The sequence below is a fragment of the Pinus tabuliformis genome, chromosome J (assembly GCF_031772625.1).
Source record: "Pinus tabuliformis cultivar Carrire ecotype Pingquan chromosome J, CPIR1, whole genome shotgun sequence".
Taxonomy (NCBI): domain Eukaryota; kingdom Viridiplantae; phylum Streptophyta; class Pinopsida; order Pinales; family Pinaceae; genus Pinus; species Pinus tabuliformis.
The window spans coordinates 1,089,148,514-1,089,163,438 of NC_142295.1; positions in this window are offsets into that span (position 1 = coordinate 1,089,148,514).

Sequence of the window (14,925 nt, forward strand, 5' to 3'; positions counted from 1 at the left end):
ATTGTACTTACACACAACCCGTAACCATTATACGACAATCACTATTAAAAAATTCATATCAATCACTACTGCTAGCTATCATATTGGTTCCCATGCTCTGCTTCAACCAGTTCTTCAATATGGTCATTCAAACCCCTTTTTGAAATGTGTTTACATCATGTATCTAAAATGAATGCAACATGCTCATAGACCCTTGAAATGGATACAAAAAATTTTGGCCATAAAATAAGTGTGAAAGGAGAAACATACCCCTTTGATTACATTCATCCTAAGCCTTGAACATCCAACTTCTTTTGAAACTCAATTTGGACAATTAATGCTTCCCAAAAACGAAAAATAACCATATAAAACTTTGTATTAAATTACATATGTAAATTTTACCCCTTTCCAGGCAATTTTGATAAAATGCCAAAAAATGGTGTCAGTGCTACAATACCATCAGTATGTTATTTATGCAACAAAATGACATCCATATATTAAAAATTAAAATTAAATAGACATGCCACCTTGCAGGAGTCGAATCTGCAACCTTGGTAGAATAGGGCACACACCTTACCAACTTGACTGCCTTGGTGTCACTTGTGATGCCTTGTTGTGCCAATAGTTGTGTATATGAGTGCACCAGGTGAAAACACTACCATGTCACACCATGTCCACAGGTTCCATGTCAATCAAGCGATTTATGCAGACAATCCTTAGCCTAATCATTTATAGGGATGGGGCCATTGTCGCATTACTTGTAGTTTTTCATATGGATAAACCTGTATGGCTCATGAGGACAAGGATGACATCCCTCTTATAGGTCTACATGGATGGGGGATAGAACCACTGTGGCTATGCCATCGATCTCTCACATGAATTTGCCTTCATAACATGATTGATACAATTTATATAATTATATGTTGACATAGAAAGAGCCACCACGCTAACCATATTTCACAAAAACACACCTCCACACCCCATCATAGCTTGAATAAACATTTACATGAACAAGACCATGCAACAATGGCCAGACTCCAAACCTGGAACCAAAATAAACAGAACAAACACCTTCGCAAAAAAGCAGTTCTCATATTCTTTTGTAGGGCTTATCTCATTTGAGTGACTCAGTTTATTGTATTGAAAAATGGATAGAGCTTCCCATATATACTATGCAAGTGGGCCTAGGAGTTGGTTAAGCCAACCATAGGCGACATTGTTTTGGGCTCACAAATCAAATTTTTCATATTATGCAACGAATAGGGCTGACCATGTAACCCTTCTAGATGATTCCATGTGACCATGATCTTGAACCATCTTTAGCACCTTTCATTTTTCTCCATATGACCACATGACCTTGGGTTCACTGGTCCTCTGTATGAATATGTTAGTATAATGTCATCATGCCACATGGTGATCTGAGAGGGTGCCACTTGTCACATATTTTTATAATTTCTGCTAATCAAAATGTGCTAAATCACCATGCCACATGGAAACCTCTGGTGGTGCCACATCACCGAGATGATGTCATCTTGTTGGTGTGTCATGTTGATTATGCAATAGTGCCACATGTCATGCATTAATGGTTCCACATCATTGTCAATGAGATGCTTCCACATGTCATCATCTATTTGGTTCTATAGGGATGATTGAACCTTGCACGTATTCATCATCATATGTTTGTTGAACTATTAGAAGTGCCATTGATTGGCTCAAGAGATGCATGCCATTTAATGACATTAAATAATGCAAAAAATTGTGCACCCAAGGCCATAGATTCCCCTATTCAATGTTGGAATTTCTCTAATCATGCACACTATTTAACCAATTTAATATTTAGGTTTTTTCCCTAAAGTTTGTTCACTCAATTTAACATTGAAATTCAACTTGCCATAGCTTCTCATCCGGGATGAGTTTTTATAAGCATGATATACCGTCGGAAATGCATCTATGAGAAATACACAACCATGCAATTTTTTGGGATCTTTAGGAAATCATAACTACATCAAAAACTCAAATAAATTCAAGCACATTTAACTTCTCTTGATGAGAACTATATGAGAACCAACTATCATGTTGCTTCATCGAGAGTCTTGCTCCTTCTTTAATCATCATAGGTGGTGTTGCTACTATCTCATATATCCCCTTTCACATCAATGACATCATGTTGTCATCAATGACAACACTATGTGTAACACTTAGCATGGATGGATATTTTCTCACATGGTTTCGATCCCATTACCCTTTCACCATATAGTTCATTAATATAACACCCACTTACCATTTATTGTATCTCGTATGGGCTAATTTTATTTTAAGTTATTATTATTAATATCAATTACAAAAAAAACTAATATATAAGTTAAACATATATACATTTAAAAAAACATGTAACAAGATTCTTAATCATGGATATTCACCCCCACTTTACCATAAAGATTATTAATCTCTAAATAGGTTTTGTTACAATACCATGGCTTATCAATACCACATACCTAAAAATAGTAATTTATTTCATATGACACTTATTCATATGACCTTTATAGGCATAAAAAAACTTTTATTATTATCATTTTTACCTAATTTTCAATTATTAATCCATTTTTTATATAACTTTTTGGGAAAATATGATGATTTTTGTCTAAAAATAACATGTTAAATATTTAAACATAATATTTCAACATGAGAATACTTTTATTTCTTTTTCAGGCTCATTAAAACTGTATGAGAAAGAAACTCCTTGGATTTCTCTTTAAGCTATTTTTAGACTCCCTAAATATGAAAAGATAGTAGAGAAAACTTGTTTCTTTCACACCCATAAAATTATTTGAAAGAACATCTACCCAATATAAGTTTAACCCTTTTCCGAACTAAATAGACTAATTACGAAAAATTAATAATTTTGTTAATCATGACAAAAAGAGTTCTCCCATGTATTATTTTACCCTTTTTTCCTCATTTAGAGACTAAATTTATGAAAAAAAACATTCTAGAGGTTCCTTTTTATTTCTTTTTCAAACTCTCTAAACATGAAAAAGAAGTCGAGTTATCCCTTCATTGGACTTGAAAAATGTAAAAAATTTAGGACTCATCCTTCATGATGAGATCGAACCACTGCTTCCTAGAGTTCATTAAAAATACTCCAAAGAACGAGTTTATACTTCAAGCATATGTTATCCTCCTCAAGCTCATGCAAAAATAAAGAGGTACTTTCCATAAATGGTGGAGGAAATTGGGAAAGATGTATATAAGTTATTTATTTGAAAAGGAAGAAAGTCACTCTTGAACATGACACTCCTTCTCTCCTCATTTCAAGGTTGGGAAATTCACTTGTCTCTTTATTGACCATGCCCTATTGAATGTCTTCATATTGGTTTATGGTCCAATATTGAGTCAAGTGTTGCCAAGTCAATTGTTGTGTCGTCAATATGTTCAAGAGAATTTCAACCTAAGTCAAATAAGTTTTCAGTCCTTAAAGCCTTCTATCACTTCGACCATCCCTGAGTCAATCCTGAATCACTCATGTTTTATTTTACTTCAAATCTTGATACTTGTTTTGTGTCGTTAATGGGGGATACATCAATTCCCTTCTGATATGGGTCACTTCCTATCGACTTCAACACATTATCTAGGAAGTTGATTTAGAAACCTTTCAATACCTTGGAATTTTCATACCTCAATGGTAGGTTTCCTCACTTTTGATGACAAGTTTACATATTTGACTTTTGATTGAATGATTCTATGGGTGTTCGACTTCAGATCATTTATTCACACTCCATAGAATGTACTAGAGTAATTTGAGGGCCATTGTCATTATTGGTGGTTCTTCTCATGTTCGTTAACAGTTCTTAACATTGACTGTAATAAGATGGTTTCTACCATGTTCGAATTCAAGACATTTATTCACATGGTTAGATTCATACTATGCTAGATAGAGATGAAGACCATGGATTTTATCTAATATATCTAGGTTTCATAGAGTTTTAAGTATTCATGACTATAATATAGATCCATGATGTATGTTTGGTGGCTATGTTAATACTGAGTCTTTCAAGCATGGATCCACGATGTATGTCTGGTGGCTATGTTTATACTGAGTATTTCGAGCATGGATCCATGATGTATTTTTGGTGGACATGACCTTTCTTTATTGACATGGATCTTTATACATTTCCATACTTATATTTATTTGTATCATAAGTATGGGAATGCCTAGCTCAGAGATGATCATATGATGTTATTGTACTGTAATATTTTGATTGTTGACTTACATTTTTCCAACAAATTGTTTCTTGATTCAAACCTTTTCATGAAAAAGCACTTCAGTCGTCATACCCTTTTTGACTTCGTACTTTAGGGGGGAATATGTTACACATTATTTTGACACATCTAACCAAATAATGTCTAATCCAGATCTTTCATTATCTGAAGACCTATTCTCATCAATCCCTAAAGAAGATGGAAGAAATAACTCTTTATGCAAGATAAGAATCTTGGATTACATACCTTAAAAACCCTATTTTTGGAGACCATCGCAGGTCTTCTAACATGAGTATAAAGTAAAAAAGGTAACAAAGCTTCCATTTTATAAGTCTCATGAATGTATCTTTCTGATTTCTAGAGATATGGGATTGAATCCCTCCTTAAGTGGCTCTCATCCCTACCATAATGTTCCCATCCCTTCCATTGTGGATCTAATCCCTATATAAGTGGATCTCAAACTTCCATCCTTGGCCTATAAATACAAGACACTCAAGGGGAAAGGGTTTGGCTTTTAGACTCTTGAAGTATACTTTTAGTCAGCTAAAGTATTCATTGAAGGCTTTTGAATGCAAGGTTAGAATCGAGGACTATTGGGAGGAAGCTATCATATCAAGGCATCGATTGTAACTGTCTCCTTTTCCTTATTAATATAAGACACATTTCTTTCCCACATATGTTGTCTCCTTTTACGAATATTTGTAATGGAATTCCTTGATCATCCATTTAGAATCTATTGAATGTTTTATATATAAAATTCTTTGATTATTTGTGTGTTGGTGAAATTGTAGGTTTTGGATTTGGAGATAAAATTTATAAAAAAAACTACAACAAATAAAGGACGAGAAGAGACAAAATTCATATTACCAAGTATATCCATGTTTTTAATTTCAATAGTATTATAGGGAAATCTTGTATATTTTTGTACGTTTTGTTCTAGAGCTTTGATAAACAACTTAATTTATTACCTAGTAGGGTAGGATTTCTACAACAACCCCCAGTATGGTTGCCAATTTTTTTTTATGGACTAATCACTTTTGCAGACAAGAGAAATCTGCCTAGACTCAGAAACTAAGATCTTGAACAAAATGTACAAAAATATACAAGCTTTCCATAGAATGGAAATTAATCGTATCTCACAATCTCAAGAACTAATGGTTTGGGACTAATAGGTAGTTTCTAAGTTTACATACTTAGACAATAAGTGGGCTAGAGTAATTTTATTTTGTTTAAAAGAAATAAATAAGGATTTGTGATATAACTTGTTATTGAATGTAGTGAATCTTTTAGTAGCATTGAAAGAAAATTCGAAGTTATCCCTATAGGAAGATATCTACTATAAATTCCACTAACGTTCAAGATGTTTTTTATTGAGAAGGGACTAATTCATATGGAATCTAATAGGATGTTATTTAAAACCCCCACATAGAGGGGGGATTTGAAAGTGTGGGGTAAAAGATAAGGTAAGTTAAGAATGGATATTGAAGAGTAGAAAAAAAAGAAGAGAAGGGAAATATGTTGGAATAGTCTAGATTGAAGAGATGGTTAGAAAAATAAAAGAAAGATGGGGTAGATACAAGGGAGGAGGATAGTATAGTTATTAGATCTATAATGAGTACTAGAAGAGAATCAAAATCACAAGGGGTAACTAGGAAAAGAACTACACCAAAGAGGATCATAGGAAAAATGAAAGGTTTTCAAATAAGACACATTGTTAAGGAAGAAATATCAAGACAATATAATAAAGGTAGCAAGTATATAATTTTAGGGAGTGATGTTGAATCCAATTCGCAATAGAGAGATATGGATGAACTACATGATTACGATGAGAATTGTAGTTGTGACAATGAGGAAGATTTTATTTTTTAGGATGAGAGGATCTTGACAATTATAAGAAGCTTCATGTAGCTAGATCTAGAAGGATATTCTATATTTCCAATGAAAGAAAAAAAATGAAATTACCCTCTTTTTGAATCATCCCTTCTCCACGTTTTTTCCCCTGCATCCCTTCTCCACATTACAAAGGAAAGCAGAAAATTTGGAGAAATCAAATTCGGCATGATTTTACAAGAGAGGATACAAGCATTAGCATAGCTAAGAAAAAATCAACCAAAAATTTTAGTCTTGAATCCCAAGCTAGTGATGTAAGTAAGATATTATTTGACCCTTAGAATCTTAGAGTTTCATGGGATTAGGAAATATGATGTGAAATAGAATTGGTTCACTTGTGAAGCAATTTGGGCAGTGAAATATATCTCAAATGAAGCGACTATTGAAATAGCAACAAGAAATGCTAAATATAGAAGTGCTAAAAATAGCACTGCCATAAATAGCATTTTGGGATACCTTCCTATTTTAGTTAGTCCCTGAACTAAAATAGAGAAGTAAAATTCGAATTTGATCTTAGCAGTTGTTTGTAAAATAATTAATTAATTCATCTTGAGTTAATTAGTTGTAGAAAATCAAACATGAAGTCTATGTGGGGACATGCAACAGATATCCCATTCATTGAGGAATTTATACCTTATTTAAAGAGATAAGGATGAGTTGTACTATTGAGGTGTAATTAGTTAGCTCAGTTAATTGAGTTAAGTCCAGTTAGATTAGTTCAAATAGTTTGTTGAACTAATTGTGAGTTCAGTTACTTAATGCATGCATGCATCTAACTGCTGCACTTTAGAATATTCTCTCTTAAATAACTCATGCATTTCAGTTCAGACAGAGACCTAGTTGAGATTAGATGATGGGACAGTGTACTATCAGTTGCAGGAATATTCCATGGAGGATATCTCTTGCATGCAGAAGGAATTCATTCCTTGAGGATTGCACAGTTACTTCTTCAGTTTAGTGAGTGTGTGATGAGGCCAATCACACAAGTGGCATCATTGGACCCCAAGAAAAAATGTGCAAGGAAATAGGAGGCTTGGAGGGATGAGGGAAGGCATATCTTGTGTCTATTCAATCTGTGAGTTGTATTGTTTGATTGCAGAGAGAGAAGGATAGCTTGTGAGCTGATTCTTTTTGTAATCTGAACATATTTCCACTTGTATGATAATACAGAGATTGGGGTTTTAGGCTGGGGCTTTCCCTGGGCTATTATTCTGTGTTCATGTGTGATTGATTTCTCATTCTCAGTTATATGTGTTCTATTTGATCTTGCTCATATTCGATTAGGCTTCCGCAAAGTTTTTTGTAGAAGTAGATCTTGTATTTTGCGTTAGTATATTGTATAATCTGTTGATCTACAATGAGAATTTTTACATGGTATTGGAGCAAAGGTGATCAAAGGCGAGAACAGTATACAAGAAGGGAGAAGTTCAAAGTTTGAGGTTCCTGAATATAGAAATCGAGTTCTTATCACATCTCAATTTCACCAATGGCATTCAATGGTTTAAGACTCGAGTATGCCCTTAATGGCAGTGTTGAGAAACATAAGGCAAGGTTTGTTGCTCGAGGTTTCTCACAGGTCAAGTGGATCGACTACAATGAGACCTTTGCTCCTGTAGCAAGGTACTCATCTATCATATCAATGTTGGCACTATCAGCTTAGATGGGTTGGAATATCCATCAGATGGACGTGAAGACAACATTCCTTAATGGGAAGATTGAGGAGGAGGTGTACATTGAGCAGCCATAGGGTTTCAAGACCTTCGATCATGAGTCGCATGTGTGCTGACTCAAGAGGGTTTTGTATGGGCTGAAGCAAGCACCTCGTGCTTGGTACACCAGGATCGACAACTATTTCACTAGGTTGAGCTTCACCAAGAGTGAAGAAGACGCGAACCTTTACCACATCATGGTAGAAGGTAAGCCATTGATCATTGTTCTTTATGTCGATGATATGATTTTGATAGGTGATGATCAGCTGATTCAGTCTTGCAAGGAGGACCTTTCAAGAGAGTTCGAAATGAAAGACATGGATCTTATGCACCACTTTCTAGGCATGGAGGTGTGTTAGAAAGATGGTGAAGTATTTATGTCTCAAGGAAAGTATTCCAATGAGATACTCAGACGCTTTCACATGGAGAAGTGCAAGCCCATGCAAACTCCTCTAGCTGGGAACTGGAGGAAGGAGGATGCTACTTCAGGTGAGGTAGTAGTTGTTATTGTTTATCGGCAACTTGTGGGTTCACTTATGTATCTGGTGAACACACGACTAGACTTATGCTTTGCGGTGAACCAGCTGAGTCAAGCTATGGTTCAGCTTACCAAGATGTTTTGGAAGGCAGCGAAGCATGCGCTGAGATACCTCAGAGGCACATCTTAGTTTGGATTATGGTACAGATGGACAGAGTCAGTGAAGATTTAGGGCTTCATAGACGAGGATTGGGCAGGGAGTCCATCAAATCGGAAGAGCACTTCTGGAGGAATCTTCAACCTTGGTTCAACTGCGGTTTCTAGGTACAGCAGGAAAGAGAGATCGGTTGCACTTAGCTCAACAGAGGCTGAATACATGGCTGCTAGCCAGGCTGCATGTGAGGCCATTTGGGATTGTTTGGTCAGAGGATGGATCCAACTGTGATCTACTGCAATAATCATAGTTGTTTCAAACTCTCTGAGAATCCAGTTTTTCATGACAGGTCCAAGTACATTGATATCCGGTATCACCATCTTCGAGACTGTGTGGTCAAGAGGATCATTTCGTTGCTGTAAGTTTCGACCGAGGAACAGGATGCAGATATTTTGACTAAGGCATTATCAAAATGCAAGTTCGAGTTCCATAGAGATAGGATCAGGGTTACTAATAATCCATTTCTTGTTGAGAGGGAGTGTTGAAAATAGCAACAAGAAATGATAAATATAGAAGTGATAAAAATAGCACTGCCATAAATAGCATTTCGGGATACCTTCCTATTTTAGTTAGTCCCTGAACTAAAATAGAGAAGTAAAATTTGAATTTGATCTTAGCCTTTGTTTGTAAAATAATTAATTAATTCACCTTGAGTTAATTAGTTGTAGAAAATCAAACATGAAGTCTATGTGGGGACATGCAACATTTATCCCATTAATTGAGGAATTTATCCCTTAGTTAAATAGATAAGGATGAGTTGTAATATTGAGGTGTAATTAGTTACTCAGTTAACTGAGTTAATTCCAGTTAGATTAGTTCAAATAGTTTGTTGAAATAATTGTGAGTTCAGTTAGTTAATGCATGCATGCATGTAACTGCTGCACTTCAGATAACTAAATATTCTCTCTTAAATAACTCATGCATGTCAATTCAGATAGAGACCCCATTGAGATCAGATGATGGGATAATGTACTATCAGTTGCAGGAATATTCCATGGAGGATATCTCTTGCATGCAGAAGGAATTCATTCCTTGAGGATTGCGCAGTTACTTCTTCAATTTAGTGAGTGTGTGATGAGGCCAATCACACAGGTGGCATCATTGGACCCCAAGAAAAACTTCACAAGGAAATAGGAGCCTTGGAGGGTTGATGGAAGGCATATCTTGTGTCTATTCAGTCTGTGAGCTATATTGTTTGATTGCAGAGAGAGCATGATAGCTTGTGAGCTGATTCTTTTTGTAATCTGAACATATTTCCACTTGTATGATAATACAGAGATTGGGGTTTTAGGCTGAGGCTTTCCCTGAGTTATTCTTCTATGTTCATGTGTGATTGATTTCTCATTCTCAGCTATATGTGTTCTATTTGATCTTGCTCATATTCGATTAAGCTTCCGCAAAGTTTGTTGTAGAAGTAGATCTTGTATTTTGCTTTAGTATATTGCATAATCTATTGATCTACAGCGAGAATTTCTATAGCAGCTAAGATTATGAAATTAGAGACTACCTTTAGAGACAAAGATATAATATGGTAAATGAAGTGCAAGTCCACTACACTGGTACAAAAAACTAGGTCCCTAACCAAGATAAAGAGACATTTACCATGAGAATTCCAAATTAAAAGTCAAAGTTACAGTATATCATAGAGATTATTGAAATCAAGTAGTGGGTAGGAGAATATTTATGGGATTATGAATATTTTTAAAGATTTTGTTGGGTAGGGAAACTTCCCATATCTAAGATGTATAACACAGGGAGTATTTTATTGCATGACTCCTCCGACATATTTTTGTTCCATTAACACAATAAAAGGTCATGACCTAATCTAAATCGTTGGAGATCACCATGTTCTTGGAATCTAGTGTAGACATTACGATGTAGATTTGCAACTACTCATGAAGATTTAATCAAAATCACAAGACACAAACTTACTATATTGTTATGTGGACATTCATTCAAAATTTAGAACAAAATTCTCATAAATGCAATAAGAAATCAAACACATGCAACACGTATTTTTCATGGGGAAAGAAATCTTGTAAAAAACCCAATGTATGCTTTCATTAAATTAGAAGAATAGAGATGCATTACAATTTATTTTCTCAATTGAGCTCAACCTGCAAGTGCATAGCCTATCTCTCTACTCACTGAGAATATTTGACCTAGACTTAGTCAATTTCTACACCTGCTTGAGCTCTTATTTCCTTGTGTTGTTCCTTGAGAAATTAGGCCTCTATTATTTAGGAATTTATCCAAAATGGATTCCGAAATTCCATAGGTTGACCATTTTACTGCATGCAACACATGTACAATCAAGACTAGTCTACAACTGATGTTACACTTCCTTGAAATCTCCACCAATCTTGGGGAACTCTAATTCTCTGCATGCACTAGCTATTTTGGGTTTACTGATCATTTAATTGGATGATCATTGAGTTTTACATCATCCAAGTTGTCTACTGATGTGGAAATTCATATTTTCTCAATTTAATCAAGGCAAAATCAAATTGAGAATTTCTTGCTGCATTTTTCAACACTCCCTCTCTGCAAGAAATGGATTATCAACCACCCCTATCCTGCACCTGTGGAACTCAAACTTCCATCTTGACATGGCCTTTGTCAAAATGTAAACATCTTGTTCCTTTGTCAGAATGTACTACAACAACATGATCTGCCTCTGCACACAATCCCACAAATGGTGATACTAGATATCTATATGCTTGGATCTATTGTGAAAAACAAGATTCTCAAAGAGCTTGATGCAGCTTTGATTATCATAGTATTTCATAGTTGGATCCATCATTTGACCAAAAAATCCAACAAGTATATTTCTCATCCAAATCACCTCACATTTTGCTTGACTTGCAGCCATGTATTATGCTTCTATCAAGCTGAGTGCCATAGATATTTGCTTCTTGTTGTACAAGGAAATATTTCTGGACCCAACACTAAAAATTCCACCTGATGTACTCTTCCAATCTGGTGCACTCCATGCCTAATCTACATCTGTGAAGCCACACATCTTCACTCCCTCTGTCCGCCTGTACCATAGTCCAAACTGGGTAGTGCCTCTGAGGTACCGTAAAACATGCTTAACTTCCCTCCAAAATAATTTTGTTGGCATAACCATAGATTTTCTCAGCTGGTTGATTTCATAGCACATATCTGGTCATTTGTTCACAAGATATGTTAGTGAGACTACTAATTGTTGGTAAATAGTAGGATCCACTTCCTCACCTGAAGTGGCATCCTCCTTCCTCTAGTTGGTCGCTAGATGTGTCTCCATGGATTTGCAACTCTCCATGTGGAACCTTTGTAGTATCTCATTTGCATACCTTGAGATAAAAATAGTTCCCCATCTTCTTGCCATACTTCCAATCTGAGGAAGTAGTGCATGAGACCCATGTCCTTCATTTCAAATTCTCTTGCAGGGTCCTCCTTGCAATATTTGATCATTGTTCATCACCAGTTAAAATCAAGTCATAAACATATAAGACAATAATCAACGATTTACCTTCTACCAAACTATGATAGAGGTTTTCATCTGATTCACTTTTGGTGAATCCCAAACTGGTGAGATAACTATCAACCATAGTGTACCAAGCACGGGGTGCTTGCTTGAGACCATACAATTCTCGCTTGAGTCTGCACACATAAGACTCTTGATCAAAAGTCTCAAAAAATTATATTTGCTCGATGTACACCTCCTCCTCAATAACTCCATCGAGGAATGTTGTTTTTACATCCATCTGGTGGATCTTCCACCCCATCTGTGCAACCAGAGAAAGAATTTGATCTAATGTACGAGTACCTTGCTACAGGAACAAAGGTCTCCTCATAGTCAATCCCTTCAACTTGAGAGTACCCCTTGGTCACAAATCTAGCCTTGTACTTCTCTATGCTTTTGTCTGTTGCCTGCTTTACCTTGAAGATCCATCATGAAACCACAACTGATTTATCTAATGGTCTTGGGACCACTTCCTAAACATTGTTCTTTACAATGGATTCATACTGCTCCACCATTGCACCAAACAATACAGGTTTCTCTACTACTTCCTTGAAATAGGATGGCTAATTCTCTATTTGATTTGGTAACCTTTTGTTCCTACACAAATTTGAAGGAGCACCCACATTCTCCCTCACATCCCACACAAGTCTCTTAGCTTCCCTGGTTCTTTTCCTTCCTTCTTTGGATGGTTCTGCTTGAGTGTATTTCTCCACTCTCTGCTCCTCAATTTTTTGTTTCTCCACAACTTCTTGAGGTTCCTCCTTTAGAGATAAAATAATCTCTTTCTCCTCATATAATTTTATATCCCTTCACACATTTGTCATTCTAAGGGATGAGAAGTACACATGGTAGTTGCGGGGATTTTTTTTATAACCCACAAATACCCCTAATTTTGCTATCAACTCTAGCTTCTTCTTGATTCTTTGGAGACATGGCAGTAAAATGAGGCTCCAAAAATCCTAAATTGCGACACATCCAACTTTCTCCTCAAGAAAGCCTCCTCTGGTGTAATCATGCCTAGAATTCAATGAGGACTCTGGTCCTACAAATAGAATGTTGTGTTGCATGCCTCGACCCACAAATGCAGAGGTAGGCCTTGATCATGTAACATCACCCTCGTTTCTCCCACAATGTTACGATTCTTTCTCTCAACCAGCCCATTTTGTTGTGGGTTGTGAGGTGTTGTCAACTCTTGTCGAATGCCTTCTTTTGCACATTTTTTTTAAATTTCATTCAACACGTACTCACCTCCATTATCGCTCCTGAGAGCCTTCACCTTCTTGACGGTTTATTTCTCAACCAATGCCTTGAATTCTATAAACTTGGAGAATATCTCATATTTCATCTGCATGAAGAATATCCAGCACTTCCATGAGAAGTCATCAATAAAAATGACAAAATATTTATGCCTAGCAATGGAGGCTGTCAAGAAAGGTCCAGAGATATCATAGTGGATCCTTTCTAGCACTGCATGTGCTTTTTTGTCCTAATCATGGAATGTGGATTTTGTGTACTTCCCCAGGGCACATCCTTTGCATACATTATGTTGCTCAAGTGTGCCTTTGGAGAGGCCTGTGGGTATCTTCTACATAATCTTTAGGGTACCATGATGCAAATGGCCAAGTCTTTTGTGCCAAACTTCACCGACATTGCGACTTTGCACCTTCTTCGTCTTAGTGATTAATGCAACACAGTCTTCGACATCTATCTTATACAGGCTCTTCACACGAACCCCGATCTACTTCACCTATCACGTGGTTATGTGTGTCAGGAATGCTTTTCTTTTGTTGAAGATCACATCATAACCATGGTCTTTCAAACTGCAATAGAGATTATTTTATCTTTAGGCCCGAAATGAACATGAAATCCTTGAGCCCGAGGGGGGAGATGAACTCCCTCTGAAAGGTGATTGTACCAACATCGGTCATGCTATACCTTTCGTCATCCCCCATCTCGATGTGCATCTGCAAACATTTTTCTTCCAAGTCACTAAAAAAGTCTCTACACCATGTCATGTGGAACGATGCACCTGAATCCAAGTACCACATGCTCCCCATCATTGTGCTAGCCATACATGCAATGAGGGTAAAGTTAAGCTCGAACTATAAAACCAAAGATTCACTTGTTTCTCCTCCTGAGGTCCTTTTTCTTTCCTTTTTGTGTGGACACTCTGTGGCATAGTGCCCAAATTCATGATAATGGAAGCATTTTATTTTTGAGAGATATTTCTTCTTTCCCCCTTGACTGGATTTTGGTTTGGATTGAGATTTGTTCCCTTTTCCCTTCTTTGCCTTTCCATCCAATGCATTTTTTTCTTCATCCTCGCCTTCGATGAAGTCCCATCTCTGGTATTCTACCTTATTTCCTCCTATACCAGATCGAAGCATAAGTGATCCAAATTTAGTGGTTTCTCTCTCTCGTTCGCTGAATCTTTGATAGTTATGCCAGCTCTTGGGAAGGCCCAGAAGGGTAAGTATTTCCAAGTCTTCTTTAGGAACATTTACACCGACCCCTCCAAGTTCATCACAAAATTATGTGAACTTACTCAGATACTACGGAATAGTGTCATTCTTCTGCATCTTGATACTTCAAAGTTTATCCTTGAGCGTCAGCTTCCTATGATCACTACTACTCTCGAACAATTTTGTCAGTGCTTTCCACATTGCGAACAAAGTTTCTTTTTCATGGATATTTGAGACAATGTGATCCTGCACTTCCTCCAATATTACTCTCCTTTCCTTGGGTACATCTTTCTTCCACTTTACACGATTTTGGGCATCATATTCTAGTGGTTGTGCAACATTTGTCTTGATGTATTATAGCAATCCATTTTCATCCAATATTGCCTCCATGTGATCCTTCCATGCAACAAAATTAGAGGTTCCTT